Source organism: Pollicipes pollicipes, unplaced genomic scaffold, assembly GCF_011947565.3.
Source record: "Pollicipes pollicipes isolate AB1234 unplaced genomic scaffold, Ppol_2.1 Scaffold_4740;HRSCAF=5597_pilon_pilon_pilon, whole genome shotgun sequence".
NCBI classification, from domain to species: domain Eukaryota; kingdom Metazoa; phylum Arthropoda; class Thecostraca; order Pollicipedomorpha; family Pollicipedidae; genus Pollicipes; species Pollicipes pollicipes.
The window spans coordinates 40,088,313-40,109,599 of record NW_023596545.1 but is presented as its reverse complement, the minus strand read 5'-3'; positions in this window follow the sequence as shown (position 1 = coordinate 40,109,599).

Here is a 21,287-nt window from a genome sequence, read left to right as displayed (position 1 = left end):
GTGGCTTACATCTCATCTGGGCGCACTTCTGGTGCTTCCCGGCTATAGCAATCCTCAGACGCGACCGCGGTGCCCGACGAGGGTGGCGTTCCATCTTGCACCATTGCTGAATTACAGCTCAAGCAAACTCGCGCCATGCCGACAGACGGACCCCTGCGGATCTCGCCTTAATGGCAAGGCGGCCGGCCTACCATGGTGGGCGTCATCTACCACCGCCCCCCCCCCTCCCCCCATTAGCACTGTGACGCCTAGCCTGGAGGACGTTCAGGATCAGCTCCCAGAATCCGTCGGTGCAAGCAATCCCGTCTATCCCCTCGGTAACGTGAACGTAAACGCGTTGGGAACACCAACTCGCCTCACATACTCCGCCACTCTGACATCACCAGCGAGCTGGTACAGCTGGTGACAAGCTCGACTTACCTTCACCCCAACTCCATCAGCGCTAGAGCACATCGTCAACAACCAACGTGACCGCACACCTGACGTCAACATCTTGCCTGACGTCATCAGCGATCATCAGCCTGTCGTGAGCGTACATCTGGGTGGTGTCCGGAGGAACCCGCAGTGGCGTGCTCTTCGCAGCTGGAAACGCACAGACTGGAGTGTCATTTGTCTCAAACTTCTGCCATCCGACTGGAGCCGGGTGGGCGGCGCCACTGGCTACAACGAGTACCTGCGGTAATTCATAACCGTGGAATGCTGCGATGAATGGCCACTGCCCAGTTAAAAGAATATGTGCCTCCAAACCGCACTACCCCTGGTTGACCGACGACCTGGCCCCGTGAGAGCTCATGTCCAAGCGAGAGAGCACGCAGGACACCTGGCTGTGTCTGCGCACATCAGAGAGCAGGGCCGACCTTACGCAACTTCGCGATCAGGCCGAGAGCCGCCTGATTACAGCAAGGCGCGAGTTCCTTTGCGGCGAGATGGCGCGCGGTGACGGCCGCGGCTTCTGGTCTATCTTCAAGAGGCTCGCTATGGCAGCTTCGTCGCCGGCCGAGGGCGGGTCTGCGGTGAGCCCCGAGGAGGCCGATGTGACGGCGCGCAGGCTCAACAGCCACTTCGCTGCCGTGGGGTCTCGCATCGCAGCCAGCCTGCGGAGCGCAGTGAACGCTGGCTTCAAGAACCCCCACACCGCCCGCCGTCTGCGCCCCTGGCTTTTCGCTACGACCTGCGACGCCACCAAAGCTGTCGCGGTGCGTTCAGCGTATGGGTACATCGCAGGCGGTGGGCCTGAATGAGGTCCCACTCCAGGCTGAACAGGAATGTTTTTTAGTCGTCGGTCCTCATCTTTTCAAACACATCGACTTTTTCTCTCGTGACCAAAATTTCTCGAGGTCGCTGAAAGACGTCATGTGTTGTAGCAGTTCACCGCAAATAGAAATCGTAACATCTTAGCGCATAACTATGCAATAAGCTTCACATACCTCTCGCCATAAGACACGCAATGGTTTGTGGGACTTAAGTGAAAACTCTGGAATATGGGGATTACCTAAGCCCTTCATGTCTTACCCCGTCACCGACCTCCACAATCAAAATGCGTGCCGCCTCCCATGACCACCATAGAAGAGTGCCGTCGGCGCCCTAAGATGGCTTCTAAAGGGGCGCCTTCACGTGCCGATCAGAAAAGACATGTGTGTCCAGTGCCTCCTCCCTGGATCCAGCCTTGTACTGACTTCTACGCTGCCTAGATTGAATACTTTTACAAATTATACAAAGAATATAACCATCCATTGCGTTGAATCAAAATAAAGTGAACTAAATCCGGTGAGAAAAATTGGAGGGGGGAGGTAAATTGGTGGGCGTTCGGTTCATCCCCCCTCCCCCCCAATAATTAACTAAAACTAACACCCCTGCTTGAGAGCCTAATTCATCCTTTCGTCACATCTAAAGCTTATCCGTTGGCGGCTACCGTACTTGTGACCAAGCAAACGCCATCGCACGACACTCTCCCCGGTGGCCAGCATGTAACAACCGCGGGACCCTCCCACACCCCTGCAGCTGAATCTCAAACTGGCCACCCCACAGAAGGCAACCTTTCTCACAGCTCAGCCACTCTGTGCCCTGTTGTTAAGGCCGGTATTCCGACAACAAATTGATGCGTGCCAATAACCCCAATGTAGTGATATCCAAAGGCTCCAATGCTGCGCGCGGAAATCGGCGCTCTTGAAGTGCCGACTGAGCTGATTCAACTTCTTACTCACATCTGAACGCACAGGCATTCTTAATAGTCGTCTGCAACACACTTATCTGAGAACTCACATGCTGGTATCTTAACACGCGCCCGGGTGGCCGGCTAGGTACCCTTCGCTCGGGTGGGGGGGGGGGGGGCAGTTTGACCTCCAGAGATTTCAAGAATTAAGAAAGCTAGAAGCCCAAATTTACAGAGCGTGTTAGCCTGTACGTGAACTCACTTAGGTCAAAGTTTCAGATGCCTTGGTCATGACCTTCGGGCCAAAAAAACGTCAAACAAGGTAAGTTTCAAGGTTGGTCTCCAAAGTGCCTCCTGGTCTCCAAGTTAGTCTCCAAAGTGAACGCAGATAACCGTTTCTAAGCAAAAGGTTTCATTCTCATTTAAGGCCAGTGACCTTGTTTGATCCTTTTGAAGGTCAAGGTGACCAAAATCATGAAAGATTGCTTTCAGTTTTGCATTCGACTAAGCGACAACGATTACGCCAGGCAGTATGTTTCTAAAACACAATGTTGACCTAGATCATTTTAGATCAATGACCTATTCTGACATCTAAGAAGTCCATAGAAGATGTATAATGCAGTTCCTGCAATCACTCAACTCGAAATGAACACCAGAAACTATCCCATACAGCAAACCCTAGAGTAATAAAACAGGTTAGTTTTGACCTTAATGTGACCTTCATACCTGACCTTAGGTCAATGCAATTTGCTCATTCAACTGTTGTGTTGCACCCCAAAAAACATCTAAGATATGCATGGCTTCGTCTAACACTCCGTTGTTGGATCAGATTGAAGTATTCCCTAGAAATTGCCTTCCCTGAAATCATGGCCTGAATTTGACCCGCCATAGGTGAGCGACCTTACAAGGTACATCTAAATGTTTAATGCCAAACGATCCGTTATTCAACTGTCTACACCAATGCAAAATTTGGGGCGACTGCGCCGCGCCGTTCGGAAGTCATTCTGGAAAACCTTTGGGGGAGGGGGGTCAATTTGACCCCCCACACTTAAGCGCGTGTTAATGGTCGGAACTTGGCGATGAAGAACTGGGAACAGGCTGCACCCCCAAATCATAAGGTATCAACCAGAGAGGGTCTAAACGTGGCAAAACAGAAGCATTGGCTTCAACCAGCCATGGATATGTTCAATCAGACAAGGTCGTGAGCGTTAACAGCTTGATACAATTCTTGTTAATAATGAGAACGCCCATATGCACGGCTGTAGCACTGGTCTCAACAGACCGTGTAGACGGGCTTCACGACTGAGAACGCGGTGTGGTGCGCGGCGAGAGGCCACCAGATACAGACCGAGCAGGTCAGCAGCATGCGTTGCTCTTCCCTCGCACCGTCGTGTTACTGAACAGTCAAAATACTTGTCCTCTATTTGTTGTCCTCGCTTGAACCGAAACCTTACGTTGCCCCACCGTTCCCGAATAATCACGACACCCATGGGCCATGTTGGTATTTTATTGGAATAGTGGGTAAACATATGCTGCATATACCACTGAAAACAGTCAACTGCTGGCGGATCTACATGACCCTCTGTAGCACAAAAGTGTTCCTACGCGCTCTTTTGATATCTACACCGGAAAAGGACAAGAAAATGCATGATTTTTTTCTAAAACCGAGTGTAACCCACAGCACGCTTGTTGTTTCAGCTTTCAGTAGTCTAGTTTATATAATTTCTGCACGCTCTATCGTCCTTTGGTTTATCTTCGAACCATTAAATCTCGCAACAAGCGTTTTTGCATATCAGGCTTGGCCCGTAGACGCCTGAATTCACACCTGACAGGATGCCTCATCTTAGAGGTTTCTACCAACATTGGTTCAATGTACAATACTATACAACACTGCATTCCCCTGCAATAACCCATGCTGTTCGAATACGGATTGCTCCAGTGTAGCAATCACACATTTATGGAATTTAGGCCCATCAAAGTGACTGGCACGGATGACAATGACACAACACTGATCGAGTCATGCGGAAGTCGCTTGTAGCTCCTTGCCGCTCGGCTATACCGTTTTTAGCTTTCCAGAGATCCGGTGATTCCTTGAGGCCACCTCATCCGATAATGGTGAGGTCAAAGCCATCCCGGTGAAAGCGAAAAACACCAGACCGGCGAGTGTCATAAGACGAGAAAAAACCTTACAAACCATAGCAAGGCCTGCTTGGAACTTTGCATTTCCGTGCTGTCCTAGTCCCTCCATATTTGTCGATGGACCTTGGTCTAGAATGCCAATCGCTACCAACCAGTTCAAACCGAAAAAAATATTGTGGTGTTATCTGTTTTTTCGTCCTTGTTTCCCTCCCCCTAACCCGTAAGGCAATGAACCTCTGCTATGGTGCAAAAAATTTGATGCACGCACGGTGACGTTCCACTTACGCCTTAAAAGTTAGAGGCCTACCCAACCTTGCCGACTTGCTGCCGAATCCGGGTATGCTATTCTATTCTAGCGAACGCGCGTTAAACAACTACTAGCCATGTTTTAATTGTGCTGTTCTGAGAACTGTGAGCGTTGCTATGTGCTCTCTTCGCTGTATCGCAAGAAAAGGTCATCCAACATTTCTTTTTAAGCGACCTGACACATGGCGATAGCAACATTTTTACAGTAGCCTATAAACAAACGGCGAGGTGTGCCCGTGACCTGGCCCATAACCCAGATGTGGCAGACCTCTCCTACAGGACCCTGGCCCCGCCCACGTGTGAGTCCTCGAGTATCCCAGCTTCTCTCTGAGCCCGAGGGCATTGCTTCCGAGAAAACGCAAACAGAAGACAGCCAGCTGCCCCGATCTCTCCAAGGTCATGCGCCGCTCCAAACCCGTATAAAAATGAAAGTGTTGGACGTCTTGGCATCAGTCAACAGCTGACCATCCAGTCGCGCACACACCACCCTCCGCCAGAATGAAGGTCTTCATTGTTGCCGCCCTCCTGGCCGTCGCTGCCGCCACCGACGCCCCGTCTGCCTACCGGGCTCCGTCTGCCTACCACGCCCCCACCGCCTACCACGCCCCCGCTGCTTACAAGAAGCCCGAGTTCGAGCCCTCGCCGTACGCCTTCGACTACTCGGTCAGCGACTACGAGTCGGGCTCCAAGTTTGCCGCCAACGAGAACAGCGACGGCAAGCAGACGTCCGGCTACTACACGGTGGCCCTGCCCGACGGCCGCGTCCAGACGGTCAAGTACACAGTCGACGACTACGCTGGCTACAACGCTGAGGTCACGTACGAGGGTGAGGCCCAGTACCCCGAGGAGCCCGAGTACAAGGCCGCCCCTGCCTCCCGTCTACAAGGCTGCTCCCGTCTACAAGCCCGCTCCCGGTACCAGGAGCCCGAGCAGGAGCCCATCTACGCCTACCGTCCCGTCCGAAGTACAGCAACTAAGCTTTGAGCTTTATGATATTACTCTGTTTTTAGATATATTTATTGAGTGACTCTCTTAAAGGCTCCATTGTTCGATGTTGTAAAACACAAAATACATTGAGAATGCAAACATTTAAAGTTTGTTTTGGTTCTGTGTTGCACCAAACAACAACCATTTTCAAGTCGCGAACAAACGGCGTTCATGACATTTGTGATGCGGTAAAAATTCGAACTGATATGAGTGCTCCGACGTTACGCCCACCGCCAGTACGTATACGCGACATTGGTGCTACTACGCAAAACACAGATAGCAAAAATTATCACCCGCAATTACTTACATTGCAGAAAGTCATGTACTGTTACCTATAGTTAAAGGGAGGATTCCACCATTGCATGGAATTTTAAAGTAGATTAGCCACTTTGAAGACTTTGTCGTACAGTTTACGGCCCTGCCCCTCTGAAACCCTAGCTCTTCTAGTTTCTGGGCTATGGACTCGCGAAAATGATCAGAGTATTTCGGGGAGTGTATTTTATGTTCACATGCGCATTCAAAACGTGACAATAACACCATCAAAACCCTGTCATTATATAAGCTATGGAGCAATCAAGGCCGAGAAAGATACAACGGACGAGTGGTTCATATCTGGCGCCCGTGAGCACCCTTTCAAAACATCACGGCCATTAAATGGCTCTCTTAATGTTGTGCAAGATAGAATGACATAACCAAACAGTGACGTATTGAGGAGAGCACTTAATAAAAGAGAAATTGAGTTATCTACAGCGGAAGAATATCACGCTGGGCACTTCTTCTGCAAATGCCTGTGTGCGGCATTAGTGCCACGCGACAACATTTATGTTTCCGAAACCTACAACCGTCATTTCTTTTACGGTAAAAATGTGCACGGTTGTTATTTATATTGGGCGTTATTTACAGTGCGGATTTGGCTTATTCCGCGTTAGTACGGGGGCCGCCAAATCCGATAGCTCTGTTCGTTTGCAATGTTTGCCGCGGTCCTGAGTGACAGAGAGAACTGCGAGTGTGCAGGAACCGGGCCATTGAGGTACGGAATCCAGTGAGCAGCTTCTGACGCCGCGGCTTTTACCTCCGTGGCTCATATCAGTGAGTTGTTTTTGTGGCTGCCATCTTGATGCCCTCAGTCGCCATATGCCCGGCGTCGCGACTCGGGTCTCCGCCCTCTACCGCCTTAAGAAGAGGTATAACGATGGGGTTCCACCAATCAGCACGTCCGCCCACAGTCTACTTCTTTCTACCAGTCGCTGCCAGGTCAAGGCCAACGGCTATAGCCGGCCTGGCTGTTGCACAGAGGCGGCGCCAGGCCCTGGAGCAGCGGGGCGGCCGTGTCGTGCATGGAGTGCAACCATTCCAGATGCCACACAGCGGCGGAGGAGAAGCAGGCGTCTCAGACTGGACGAGGGGGACGACGGGGCACCCGCGCCGAACAGCGCGTGCAGCAGCGACGACATCACATCGACAGTGACGCGGACTGACGGCGTCGCAGTACGGCTTCACCGCCGCTTGGACGCCACCTATGCCTGGCATACGGCCGCGCCCTCATGCAAGTACTGTCCCCGCCTCCTGAGCGTGCCCGTGGCACCGCCGACAGGCAGAAGCGGGCTGACGTCACTCGACCCACCGCAGAGCCCGTCGCCCAGCTTAACATCGGACATGAACATCTGCTCGCTTAACAGAAACTTTGATAAAATTAGCACGCTCCTGACCCGCCACAAACTGGACATGCTCTGCCTGCCAGAGACGTGGCTTACATCTCAAGTCTGGGCGCACTTCTGGTGCTTCCCGGCTATAGCATCCTCAGACGCGACCGCGGTGCCCGACGAGGGGTGGCGTTGCTATCTTGCACCTTGCTGAAATACGGCTCAAGCAACTCGCCATGCCGGCAGACGGACCCCTGCGGATCTCAGCTTAATGGCAAGGCGGCCGGCCTACCATGGCGGGCGTCATCTACCGCCCCCCCCCCCCCCCCCCATTAGCACTGTGACGCCTAGCCTGGAGGACGTTCAGGATCAGCTCCCAGAATCCGTCGGTGCAAGCAATCCCGTCTATCCCCTCGGTAACGTGAACGTAAGCGCGTTGGACACCAACTCGCCTCACATACTCCGCCACTCTGACATCACCAGCGAGCTGGTGCAGCTGGTGGACAGCTCGACTTACCTTCACCCAACTCCATCAGCGCTAGAGCACATCGTCAACAACCAACGTGACCGCACACCTGACGTCAACACCTTGCCTGACGTCATCAGCGATCATCAGCCTGTCGTGAGAGTACATCTAGGTCGCGTCCGGAGGAGCTCGCAGTGGCCTGCTCTTCGTAGCTGGAAACGCACAGACTGTAGTGCCATCTGTCTCAAACTTCTGCCATCCGACTGGAGCCGGGTGGTCGGCGCCACTGGCTACAACGAGTACCTGCGGCAATTCATGGCTGTGGAAAGCTGCGATGAATCGCTGCTGCCCAGTTAAAAGAATATGTGCCTCGAAACCGCACTCCCCCCGTTTCACCGACGACCTGGCCCCGTGAGAGCTCATGTCCAAGCGAGAGAGCACGCAGGACACCTGGCTGTGTCTGCGCACACCAGAGAGCAGGGCCGACCTTACGCAACTTCGCAATGAGGCCGAGAGCCGCCTAATTACAGCAAGGTGCGAGTTCCTTTGCGGCGAGATGGCGCGCGGTGACGGCCGCGGCTTCTGGCCATCTTCAAGAGGCTCGCCATGGCAGCTTCGACGCCGGCCGAGGGCGGGTCTGCGGTGAGCCCCGAGGAGGCCGAGGTGACGGCAGGCAAGCTCAACAGCCACTTCGCTGCCGTGGCGTCCCGCATCGCAGCCGACCTGCGGAGCGCAGTAAACGCCGGCTCCAAAAACCCCCACACCGCCCACCGTCTGCGTCCCTGGCTTTTCGCTCCGACCTGCGACGCCACCAAAGCTGTCACGGTGCGTTCAGCGTATGGGTACATCGCAGGCGGTGGGCCTGTATGAGGCCCCACTCCAGGCTGAATGGGAATGTTTTCAAGTCGTCGGTCCTCATCTTTTCAAACACATCGACTTTTCTCTCGTGACCAAAAATTCTCGAGGTCGCTGAAAGACGTCATTTGTTGTAGCAGTTTCGAAGCTAGTTAATCCGGCTCTACGTCCAATAATAGCTCCATAACTCTACTCACTTTTCTCACTATGACCTTAGAAAAGGTAGCTTGCACACAGCTAACGGGGTATTTGAATGCGACAGCGCTGCTGCATTCATCCCAGTATGCCTATGGGCCACGCCACTCGACCGAGGACGCTGTGCACGCCGCAGTCGAACGCCTGGTCACCAATACCTTCAACGGTCTTATATCGTCGGCAGCGACCATCGATCATATCGATCATCGATAGATCATCGATCATCGGTCAGAAGCGTTCGATAGCGTCGATCACGACGCCCTCCTCACCAAGCTGTTCTGGCATTGCGTTCCCGATATGAAATGGTTTAGGAGCGTTTTGAGAGGTCGAGGGCAAGTGGTGCATGAGGGCGGTTCGTCCTCCCCATGTCATGCGGTGCATCTCAGGGCTCGATCATCGGTTCAACTTTACTTTGTTAACGAATGATCTATATGGATCCTTGACTCATAGTCGCCTCATCTCCTAAGCTGACGACACTGTGCACGTGGACTGCGCGCCCCCTGACGGACCGGGTCTCGCCGACATCAAAACCAGACAGGAACGTACCATGCGTGAACTCCAGAACTAGTTCAGTGCCAATTCTCTCCAAATAAACCAAACAAGAACTGCTTCTATGCTCGTTGAGTCAACGCAAATATTAAAGTCAGCTGACGTCCACTTTTAAATAAACAGTTCAACTGTGCATGCCTGAAGTACCATCAAAATTCTCGGCGTCATATTTAACTCAGGTCTGTCATTTGGTCTCCCATGTCCCGAGTGTTGCCAAAAACGCAATGGCACAATCGTTTCTCTGTGCCAATTTCGTCATTAATTCACTTCAGATCTACTCAAACTATCATTCAGGTGTGCGTGTCCCCTAATATCACGTGTTGCCTGTGCGTGTTTGATTTGACAGCCAAGGATCATCTGCACAAGATTTAAAACAAAAACATTTAACTTTGCTGCAAGACAAATTACCGGTTCCAAAAAATACTACCATATAACTGCGGCTCTAAATTCCCTTGGATGGCCAAGGATCGAAGCCATGGTGGCGCGCCGCGGCGTGATGAAAGTGTATCAGTCGCTGAAGCAGGTAGGTGCGCCTCACGAGGTCCGCGCGTTTTTAGTGTCATGCACCGCAGTTTCCATCCGTCAAACGTGCGCCCCGGAAAGAGGTAGTCTGCACCTGCGCAGACAACGACTAACCGCCAAACAAAGGATGTTTTCGCATCGATCTGCAGCTGCCTGGAACCGCATGTCTTCGTACGTCTGTGATGCCGCAACACTGAGCATGTTTAAGACCGCCATACGTGATGTAATTTTTCACCACTGACCACTGACTACTAACCATAGTGCACTGGTAGATCTGTTTCAGATCTTTCACCATTGATCGCATAATTGTATTGCACCATTGCCCGTAGCATTCCGTTGCATACCTGTTGTGCGTGCCCATTTGTACTGCAGCCGTATCTAAAATGAAAGTGGCCTCGACCTGAAACTTTAATAGCCAACATGTGGATGGTTTCCAACATACTGATACTGATACTGATGCACGAGTTCATGAACCATGTCCGGTACTGCACATCCCTAATACATTGTTTGCCTTCCTGGAAACTCTCGACTGCCATGTGTCTTGGTGCCTGTCAGCACCTGTCATCACATCAGCTTAAAAGCGACAGCCAAAAATGTGAATTATCACTTTGTACCCAAACGCACCTGCTCGTTGTAATTAAGCACGATGGTGCTTCTTGTTCCGGACAGGAACAAAACAAAAAAACAGGCAGATATGTTTGTGTTGCAGATATACTCGTCATCTCGCACGGCATGGAACTGATTCAACATGTGACCCAGTTACATAATAAATATTTTCCAAGACAAGCAGAGCAATATCACAAAGCGCAGGTCTTAGTTGCTGTACTTCTGGACGGGACGGTAGGCGTAGATGGGCTCCTGCTCGGGCTCCTGGTACACGGGAGCGGGCTTGTAGACGGGAGCGGCCTTGTAGACGGGAGCAGGGGCGGCCTTGTACTCGGGCTCCTCGGGATACTGGGCCTCGCCCTCGTACGTGACCTCAGCGTTGTAGCCAGCGTAGTCGTCGACCGTGTACTGGACCGTCTGGACGCGGCCGTCGGGCAGGGCCACCGTGTAGTAGCCGGACGTCTGCTTGCCGTCGCTGTTCTCGTTGGCGGCGAACTTGGAGCCCGACTCGTAGTCGCTGACCGAGTAGTCGAAGGCGTACGGCGAGGGCTCGAACTCGGGCTCCTTGTAGGCAGCGGGGGCGTGGTAGGTGGTGGGGGCGTGGTAGGCAGACGGAGCCCGGTAGGCAGACGGGGCGTCGCTGGCGGCAGCGACGGCCAGGAGGGCGGCAACAATGAATACCTTCATTCTGGCGGAGGGTGGTGTGTGTGCGACTGGATGGTCAACTGTTGACTGATGCCAAGACGCTGAACACTTTCCCTTTTATACCAATCTGGAGCGACCCATGGCCTTGGCACGATCACGGCGGGTGGACACCTCCTGCGTAAGTGTTTTCGAAAACAGGGAGTGGCGGACATGGGCGGGGTCAGTGTCCAGATGCTCCCGTCGGTCACATTTGGGTTATGGCCACCGGCACAGGCCGATCTGGCTACAAAGCGGCCTTGACGTGCGTGATCTTGAGAGGAAAATAAAAACTACGTCCTGAAAATTAACTGCGAAATTATCAAAACTAAGTGTGGTGCCAGGTACATGTGACATCATGGGAGTATCAGAGGTTACAGAAAATTTGGACGCGAATGCACAACACGTATAAACTCACATCCACACAAGGGGGGGGGGGGTCCAAGAGCGGACAAAGAGGTCATGCCTCCAAAGGTTCTGAAACCATGATATGACCCCCTTCCCGAACGACCTGACGTATGCTGTTATGTGCATGCTTCCTCGTGTTTTCTGTAGTTAATAGCGTAGGTTTTCGTTTTGTTATTGTTGAGGCAGCTAAGTCTGGTAGTTTTTCTCTCATTTGTTGTAGGTTCCCGACTAAAAATGGTAGAATCCCCCCGCCGCGGAGACGCAGTCTACCTCGCGGGGGAGCACGTTGCCATAGCGGCGTGATCAACGCATCACGCTTGCCGTTTCATGCACGCGATGTTCCATGGCAAGCCGCTGCGCCTTCTTTTAATGTCAGCCCATCTAGCGTAAGGAATGAATGACGTGACATATTGGACTGTCCGTGTCTGAGAAAAGAACACCGGTTACGAAGCCACGCCGTCGCCTGTCCTATTATCCCATCCTATTGATGGAGTTTATTTGATTAATGGGACTAAAGCTAGAGTGTTGAAAATATATGGATGACACCCACCAATTTCGACCATATGGTGTATAGTGCTGTCTTTCGTTTGACACTGCCGGACATTGGAAAGCTCTTTAAAAGAAATCACGGTTACTGCCATGCGTGATTTTGAATTATCAGATGATTGACAAAAGATAATATAGTAGTAATAAGCTTATTCCTCGGAGAAAAACCTGGGGAATGAATATATAGATGGGATGTGGAGGCATGGACAGCGTGCCCTTGAACAGTTTTTAGAGTTTATTAACACCGTGTATCCAAATCTAGTTTTTACCATGGAGCATACAGGGGGCAGAAAAGTGGTCCCATGTTTGGATAAACTGGTGAGGGTGGGTAGGAGGAACAACTGCACGTCGTTGGAAATGGACCTCTTTATCAAGCCCACGAAACCTGATATAAGTCTGCATTGCGAACCTGCGCATCCAACTTCCCCTAAGCACAAGATAATTCGTACTATGTTTTATGGGGCTTTAAACAACTAATCAAGCGGCGAAAAGGAAAGAAAGACCATAAACAAAATACGGACTTCACTACACTAGGCAATGGCATTCTACGCGACTTTTAGGTAAAATATCGGAAGAAGTAAAAAAGAGTTTAGAGCGCGTCGAGGGATGGATGTTAGGAGGCGGGAACACCTCTTATCGGACGATGGATTCTTAACGCTACCCTACGAAGATAAGCATCTGCTTTGGAAAAGCAAAGCCTTCGTTAAAAAAACTGTGCGTACACATAGCTCGGAAGCACGACGATAAGCTAATAAAGCCCCGGTGAAATCTCCCATCTCGAAGTTTTTACGCAAAAAAAACGTGGTTTTCGAAATCAAGTGTTAACGGGATGACAAACATGGAAGGGACCTAGTCTATATCGTGGAGTCCATGCGCCCTATTTGTTTGAAATATAGTGAATACCTTCGAGACACTAAAAACAAAATAAGGAATACCTCTTTTGGTGCACCATTTTTGGCCAACGCACGCTCAGGCTGAAATGGAGGGAGCTATGGACCCTATGCCCCTTTTAGAGCTCAGCCATCTATCAAGCACAGGACCACCCTGACAGGAAAATAAGTGAATCTATTCTCATAAAAAGTCGGCAACCAAATCTCAACATACAGGGCTCATCATGGCCGATTATGCGAACGAGACATGTGCCTTCATGTGTGATGTGTGCTAGCTGAAAATTGCTTACATGTGTGAGTGATGCCTGATGCGTGATATGCGATGCCATTTATGTTAAAATCGTTTGCATGGTTACTTGATGCGCGATGTGTGATGCCTGTTTACTTCAACTTGCTTTCTTGTTTGAGTGAAGCGTGATTCGTGATGCCTGTTTTTGCTCGAATTTGTTTGCATGTACACGTATTTTCGCGTATTCTAATTCTTAGATAAGCACTGTATCATAGTAATGACTGGCAGTTGCTCTTTGTTTAATCCTCTGAATGCTGGTGTTCTGTATACTTTGTGACATGCTGTTAAAAAAAACAACTCGAAACTCAGGTGGGATCATCGGCAGACAATTTTAAATTCACTTCTGCTATTGTTTCTATAAAGGTATGTTGCTGAAATATCACTCCATCTTTATCTTCATTCTCCCGTTTTTTCTGCGAGGAATAAGGTTATTACTACTGTCTTATCTATGAGAGTAATGTTCCTCGCAAATGCAATGAATAACTTACGTAATCGTGAATGACAAAAATAAAGTTAGAATAAAGTGTGCATGATACTAAAGGGAATGCTCCCCATTTGAAGATATTGAGGCAGAGATCAGATATGACGGGAAAAGCTTGCTTGTAACTTTTGGTAAGCTTTCAAGGTTCAAAAACAACGCTAAGAAGTAAAGTTTCAAAGTTTGTAAAAATGCACCCCTTTACGTCATTGTTTGATGGCGCTGTAGAATGGTTTTGTGACGACAACAAAACCTGGCAGCATATTACAGCCAGACCTAAAAATACCTCGAAACACACGAAAGCTGCCGCCAACTGGCCATTCTTGTCGCGGGGCTGTGTCGGGTGCCGGATTAGTGGGTGGTTTGTTTGTGGACTTTTTTGTCCTTGTGCTGGCCTTAAGAAGAGCTTTAGTGGACTGTTTGACATACGGAGTGTGGCGACCGCCAGCTTTTATGGAATATTATTAATACCAAAGCACGATATGCTGCGCTGCTGCTGTTGCTGCTATGCTGTTGATGATTTTGTCAATACTTTATGGTCGACCCATCATTACCTGCAGCACTGGGGTCCTGACATTGATATCATGTGACGTGCACAGTAGTTACTCTCGTTATTGTTTGTAACTGGAAATATGGTGCCATGCAAAAATTAATAAATTTGTAACGTTGCTATGAATTGATTGCCAAAGCGTTGCTATTTCTATGGTAAAGATGACAAGGTTGGGCTACCACGAATGCTTTTTGTTTGCTTAGGAGTAGTTATGTGATAAATAGTTAACCCTGATATAACCACTGTGGTGCAATGATATTCTTGCTGTTGATAGTCCTTGAGCATTGTTAAATCAGTTGTTGCCAGTCATTCATAAATTATAAGGTGCTGTCTCATAGGATGGACATAAAGTAGTCCACCAATGTGGTACACGGTGTAATGGCACGGATCAACAGCTGTGGCACAACCTCAGTGCTGTACTGTGACATGACATAATGAGCAACGATATGGCTTTTGTACTGCAATCCATTTTGCTTTCATAATAAATTTCATCATGAAAAGATGGGTTGAGTGTGCTGTCTTGTATTGGCTCCCCATCTGACATATGATTGACCAGAAGCACATGACACAATATACAAATCACTTTCTGCGAAGCGGACAACCAATAAGTGGCGTTACTTGCTCAGCCTGTTCTGGGAATCCACAAAACGTAGGCGAGAAACGTGCAAATGCATCTTCGCACTTCCACAGTCATGCAAAATGCTGCAGTCAGTAGGCTGCTTTACTAAAAAATAACAGGAGAATTTTACATGTGGTGAAATGACACTGCAAACATGCTGACCCTGCACAAGGCTGGAAACATGACGTGTACATGACATGACATGACATGACATGTGCATGTAGTTATGGTTGGATGGGCAAAATGCAAGGAAGTGATGAAGCTGCAAGTGCACACAAGGTTTATAATGAAAATATTATTATATGCTATCCAAGACACCAACAGCAATACTTTTCCGTCTTTCTCAGCACCCAGCATCTCATGCAAGTTGCAGTGACTATGACATTGATGACTCACGAGCAATGCTCGCCTGCATACAAAATTTGTAAGACAGTACGATGTGCATCAGTAATAATACAACTCTATATTTCCAGAATGCTTTAGGGAAAGAAAGTTTTACAAAGTCATGACATGTTACCCTATACTGAGCATGCGCATTAATGAGCCGCACGCACCAGCCCCTTCCGCTTAAATGAATTGCTGATATCACAACACGCAATGGATTAATTACATGCTGCAATGCCTCAATAGGTTCAAAATGTCGGCAAGACCATACAGCTAGCATTTGTACGCCAGTGCGAGATAAGTGCTAGTTCTTCTCTCAGTTTGCCAGCGTTCCCTCGTCATGTTGAAATACAAACATAAAGGTAGAGGCAGGTATCAATATATCACACTTTATTGGGAGCCAGTAGACTTTAAAAATACCAAAAACAATGTTCTCCCTCAGAAGTACAAACCTCGCACGCCCCCCCCCCCCATCACATCAATATCAATGCAAGCCACTGGCACACACCACCAGTGATCATACATATTTCAAGCCCCCGATTCACACCCTTTTGTCAAATAAGTGTGATCTCACACTTGTGCAGCTCGCAGAACTATCAAATTACAGGTTTTCTTGCAATTTCCGCACAGATTTTCATTTATAACACCGTATTTCACCGTAACCTCCCTTCAGAACAAAGTTCCAGGGGGCGTTCATGGTAATGCAGCTCAAGAGGCTGTACTTGTACTACACAATTTTTGGTTCAAGATTTAAATTTGTGGTACAACATGTATGAAATATTTAGCGAAATATATATATATATATATATATATATATATAATTACTGTAATGTTTACCTAATTTCATGATGTCTTGCTAACCCATAAACCCGTGAAATGTTCTGTGCTCCGGTACACAAGGCGCCAACCGAGCTGCCTGTAAGAGATACGTCAGAGGGAGAAGAAGAAAAAATCGCCAGCAGGGGAAAGAAGACAGATCTGCCGTCGCGTCTTCTTTCTTATAACTTTCGGGAGAATGTCCGTTTTTTGGTTACCGTTCTTTTTTTGCAGACAGTGGCGTTTTCCTTTAGCATTGACCTGTGGCCCAGAAATGAGGAAAAACGATCCGTTCACGACGAGTGCCGCACAGTCCGAATGTGCTCACGCTTATGTCCGCGACATGCATTCAGCAGCGAAATCTTGCTAACAGCCAATCATCTTCCGGGCATTGTATTCTACCCGCCGCATCATCGCTTTTGCGAATGTACCAGCGGCCATGCTGTTTTGACCATAAGCAGAAAACAGTCTGTGGTATAACCGCAATCGCATGACGTTTCTATGGCGTCATTAATGCCGACGCAACTTTGAAGTAAGCTCCAAATGTACCTTCTTGCACTTTTGCGGGCGTGTAACTCAGGAACCAGAACGTTTTTGGGTCTTAAAAAAGACATGACTGTGAACTGCATCAAAAGCTCCTCACGATGGCTATTTCAGCTCAAAACGCCACACAAATGTGGAACAGTCCCTTTAACAAGCCTATGCCATGCATTGTGTGTGAGGTAGTTGCGTAGGAGTAGGTATTACGACTGCCTAGTTAAACCGATTCGCTGTCGATTTGGTCGTTCTAATCGCTGGAAGCGCAGTGTTGGCCGACGGAAATTAGTCGTTTTCAGTCGTTCGGTCAGTACGGAAGACGTCCCCTGTGGAGGGGGCGGCACCCGAAGGGTCACGCGGCCCGACTCTCGGATTAGGGGAGGGCGGTGCGACACGTTGGTGGGGGGCGAATGAATGAACAAAGATTTGCGGAATATGAGAGAAGGCAGGTGAATGGGATGATATACACAACCGGTATTTCCCTTTCTATATCGCGTTCGTAAGCTCAAAGTGCCTATGGATAATGTGGTCAGCCTCATCGTATCGTTTGCTGCGATTTGATATGCGACGCAACATATATATCACAAGACAAAGACATTTAGCTAATGCGAAGCGCTTCCGTCTTTATTACTTCATTTTGGCTATATAGAAATCCATCAAACCCACTTTCTGCAAAATACATATCATACACGATCCGGTCTCATGAAGTGCCGTCCCAATGAGTGGTGACATCTCACATACCTGCTATATTTTAGAGTACATGCCCGTATTCGGAGACTGGAATGTTGGCAGAATGTTGGCGGATAGTTCTGGTACACACATAACTCTCCGCATGATGTACCACGTTTTGCAAAACAGTGTGATTGAATGATATTTTACCGACATACCCTGTTTCCTGCGAGTATAAACGCAGCTTCAGGCAATGTCTGAGTTATACGCCACCCTTGCAAAGTCGTTTAAATGGGGGCGAGGGAAACGGATGCAGATTTTGACGGTGGTATTTTCCACCAAACTAGAATTTGTTTGTTAAGTAACCAATCTCCCCACGATATGCTACTGTGTGGAAAAGAAAACTGTGATAGCGTATAGAATGTGGGTCCTAGCTGTTAGTCAAAGCCAGGGTTATCCTTATTTCTGGGAACTGCCCGCACATCTTATGTTGCCAAACGCTTTTTAAAGTTCAGCAAATGTTGTCAACACGCCTGGAGAAAGATTATGAATAGATACCTCTAAAGCAGCACAAGCTCAAAGTTTTTTCAAGCGTTTATTGTTTAAATCCATCATTTCAGCGAAAGTCACATGTGGTTTGGTGGTGAATCGGCTCAAGTGGTGGTTTCCCCTCCTCCGTCCTTATTCCTGTCTTATTGTTACAAAGATCGGCTTCGACTGTGGCAAATAACACCAGGAAAAATTGCGTACAGGCCCCAGGTGCTCTTGCTGTTGTGGTAGTGGCATTGTTTCGAGCAGTTGCTCGCCGCGCGGAGAATTCTGGTCTTCTGCGCGGCGATTGCTGCCACTTTCTTTGGTAGCATTGACACCCCAACCAACGTCAAATGCGCGCCAGGTTTGAAAATACATTACCTGTCGAGATGTGGACTGGGTTGTGTGCGTGAGGAGGACAGCTGTGGGTTAGCGCTCGGAATAGAGGCAGTCGAAGTTGCGACAGAGTTAATTGAAGTAATATTTGCAAATAGGCTTCTGACAGCCTCATGATCCTACCAAATGGTGCACGAAGGAAACTGCGGTCACTATTCTCCATTTATCAGGATGGCACGTGAATACAACAAACTAAAACATTTTTGTATATCATTTAAATAATTAACGTTTTTCTTTCTTGCTATGCCAAATCTTTCACATGTTTAGCCACTCTACAAATATTTTGACACGTCTTCGAAAGTAGTAAAATTGGATTCAGATAAATAAAAACTGACTGCAATAAGCAGCATCTTTGAAAAGTACAAGGGACGGAGGGGCGTATACGGATAAAAGCTACCGCGTGATTTCCCAACAGTGCCCAAAGGTGTTGTCCCATAAACGTGGCATAGTCATTATACAACACGATCATCGACAGCGGTAGTCATCAGTGATCCTTTGCTAAAACTTCTTAAGATTTATCGGTGAATTACACCACACTACGTTTTGTACCACGCGGCAGCTCAGATGAGCTTAAAATGGAAAGTCGTTCCTCCGCGGTGAGACCAATGTTGACAACGAAATATGAAAACATTTCTGTTCAACTTTAACATCGATAACACAAATTCAAGCAGCAGGGACCCGGAGAGTAATCCAGGTTTTGGGGGGTAGGTTAGGTCAACGTTTTCGGCTGAGCTCCCTCAACCAATTCTAGAGCGTGACGTCCCCAGCTACGACAACCGTTTGCTTTTTGGTTCTGCAGTGCTGGATGACCGCTGGAAAGTTCAAATTAGAAGACGGAGCCAGCCAGACACTTTGACACTAGACCCGTGAGGCGCCACGAGCGAGGAACTTGCTGGGTGGCAGACATGTGGCTTGGTTTCTGAGATTGGTGCCTGGTTCCCACTGATTTCGATCGACAAAACAAGACTCTGGATCCTGGTTCCCACTGGATCTTTGGACAAAACAAGACCCTGGATATTGGTTCTCACTGGTTCTTTCAACAAAACGAGACCCTGGATCTTGGTTCTCGCTGGTTCTTTCGAAAAAATAAAGCCTTGGATCCCGGTTCCCAATGGATCTTTCGCCAAAGCATTATGCTGCTTCCTGGTTCCCATTGGTTCTTATACAAAACAAAACCCTGGATCTTGGTTCCCACTGTTCCTTTAAACAACACAGGACCCTGCATCTTGGTTCCCATTAATTATTTTGTGAGCACTGGCTTCAGTTCCCTGGTTTCCCTTGTTTTTCTGTCAAAACGAACCCCAGGTTCCAATAAGTTTTTGGCAAGCAACAGAGATACCAACATGCCATGAACACTGAATAACATATCTCACAGTTCACACTAGTTATTTATCAACACTAGACGCCCGAGGTCAGAATATGTAGTACTCTGACATTCTTGAGGCCTTGAAAAAATTGGCTATGAAAAAAAAACGCTAATGCCAGACCCTGGTTCCAATCACTTTTGGAACACAACCACAGACCTTGGTAACATCCAGCCCGGTTCCTGGTTGTTTGCGAGTTCTTCAGAAAGAACAGTTGCGACTCCTTTGTTTGCCGAATCTCCACATCATTAGTGTCATAAGTTCATCTGCCAGAAACGCTCCTGCAGAATAAGGTGGTAACTGATAGATGGACAGAGGGAACATTCTAAGTTGTCAACACAATGCATATAGTCCGTTAAAATGCGGACGCAACTTCATCTTACCTCCCTCATACCGCAGATTTCACACCTCACACCGACCGCACACTAGCAGTGCGTCGCCGTTCCACATTGCCATGGAAACCACACCGGTTGAGGTTTATCTTACGGAAAAACGCATTTGTATCAGGTGATCAATATTCGTTCCGAATGCTGTTGGATGGTTCTACACACACACACACACACACACGCACACACGCACACACACACACACACCTGTTTGTAAGCCCTCCCAAGTGGGGACCCGCGCTAGACTACTACAGAGTGGGGACCACTTACACACCTCTTTAAACATGAGCTAGCGTTACGAAATTAACATCTTAGTGCTGCTGAAAACCCGAAGAGCGCGATGGTAAGCATTTCGTAGGTCTAGCGATAAGGATCAATATCCGTAGGATGCTGCGAAGCGGGGACCAGCTAATATCACGTCAAAGGTGCGTCATACGCCTTACACTTATCAAGTTAGGGACCGGTCTCCGCATTGTAATGTGTATCTAAATTGCCCTCATTTTATGGCATGGAAAGAAAGGGAATTTGGGTGATAACGTCGCTTCGGTCACGTTGGCGAACCAACTGACAGGGAAATGGAACTTGGTTGCTGATGCCTGCCTGCACATCCTTTGTTTTGGAAGGAGCCGTGATATTTATGTTGATCTGTGCTATATCATGTCATATTTGTATTATATTGTATTATATTGTTATATCTGCATTATATTGCAGTATATACTGCTATATTTGTAGCTTATTGTAATGTTATGTGATGTTCCCATTATGTTGCATTATATTGTTATATTTGATTTATTGTATTATATTATGTTTATATTTGACGCATGGCAAGAGCTACACGCAATTTTTCGGTTTGCAAAGATTGATTTTCCACTTCTTATGCTACTTTTATGCTACATGTTACGCCCTTGTCATTACAGTCCAAAATTATGTCTCTTCGTCTGCGTTCGAAACTTTTTCCAACAAGTGGACGCCAAAACTTGTCAAGACAGGACGCACAACATTGTGTGCGAATTAAAAGTTGCCAACTATGGTATTACATCACATTAGGCAGTTGATTTCAAAGCGTGAATAATGCGTAAAAATGAGAACAGTACAAAAATCTGAACCTCCATGAATTTTTCAACATTCGAGTTCTTCCGCTGCCTTTTCATTATCCCTGTCTTCGGTACCTGGCCGGTACCTGGACCAGCCCACGGCACAGATGAAGAACAATCACAATAAAATCACTGCCTTGGTTAGTCAGGCGACGCCATATGACCTAGCAGGTGAGTGCGTCGTAAAGCCCCAATGATGACGACGACAACCACGATCAATCGATAGTCC